The 1,174-nt window shown below is 45.7% G+C and overlaps 1 pseudogene; it reads right to left on the bottom strand.

The window, feature by feature from the left end:
* Window positions 1-828: 828 nt before the first annotated feature.
* LOC138391129 (5S ribosomal RNA) lies at window positions 829-947 on the bottom strand (annotated as a pseudogene).
* Between the last annotated feature and the right edge of the window lie 227 nt (window positions 948-1,174).

The following is a 1,174-nucleotide window of genomic DNA, read 5'->3' as shown; positions in this document are numbered from 1 at the left end:
CAGATAGCTTTTGTGCTTTATCTATTTTGTTCAATTTATTAAAATTCTGAATCTACTAAGCAGAACTTTCTAAACACTTAACCACATTAGTTATACAACTAATAAATTAAAAGCATTTAATTTCCAAATAATTTTAATCTTTGATCTTAATGTCATAAATTATTAAATTTTTATATTACGAAATATAGCACAGAAAGTGCAAGCAACAAAATGAACACTCACTGAGTTATCACACACATGCAACCACCAGCCAGGCTCAGAATAAACCTAGAAGTCTGCTCAGTCTGTCTGTAGCGTTAGCCCTTTCTTCTCTCCGCCCCTGCCAAGAGGTGACCACTGTTCTGACTTTTGGGTTCATGGCTTCCTGGCTTGGTCCTGTAGCATGTGTCCTGGTTTGGGTTCCCTCGGAAGCTGGTGGTTTATTTGCAAGGTGGTCCCAGGAAGCAGGAAGGGAGTGAGACGGGGAGGGGAGAAAACCTCATACGTACATGAAGGACCAGTTTATCCACGAGAGTGACCGGGGCTCAGTCTTGCTCAGCAATTTATCTCTCACAGTTCTGGAGGCTGGGAAGCCCAGGATGGAAGCACCGGCAGTTTCGATGTCTGCCGAGGGCCCACTTCTCGGTCCATAGATGGCCATCTTCTGGCTGTGTCCCCACATGGTAGAAGGGGCAAGGGAGCTCTTGGGGGACCTCTTTGATAAGGGTGCTAATCCCATTCATGAGGTCTCCACCCTCATGATCTAATCACCTCCCAAAGACCCCACCTGCAAATACCACCACACTGAGGATTACATTTATTTATTAATTAATCTTTTAATAAAAATAAAGCCTACAGCACTGGGTATTCCCAGATGGTCTCCCATCCAAGTACTAACCAGGCCCGACCCTGCTTAGCTTCCAAGATTAGATGAGCTTGGGCGTATTCAGGGTGGTATGGCCATAGACTGGATGAATTTGGGGGGGTCACAAACATTCAGTCCGTAGCACCTTATAGTTCTCCCGCTGGAGGATGGGGGAGCTGGGGTGTTTATTTGCCACATTCTCGTTGAGAGCTGCCCCTGGCAATGTCACCTGCCCTGCACTTGCCATTGCATCCGTTGATGCCCGTATTAGTCAGCTTGGGCCACCATAACAAAATGCTGTCAACAAGGTGGTTTAAAGAACAGAAATTT

The sequence above is a fragment of the Eulemur rufifrons genome, chromosome 8 (assembly GCF_041146395.1).
Source record: "Eulemur rufifrons isolate Redbay chromosome 8, OSU_ERuf_1, whole genome shotgun sequence".
NCBI lineage: Eukaryota > Metazoa > Chordata > Mammalia > Primates > Lemuridae > Eulemur > Eulemur rufifrons.
Note: the sequence above shows the minus strand (reverse complement) of the source record. Positions and strands in the feature narration are given on the sequence as shown.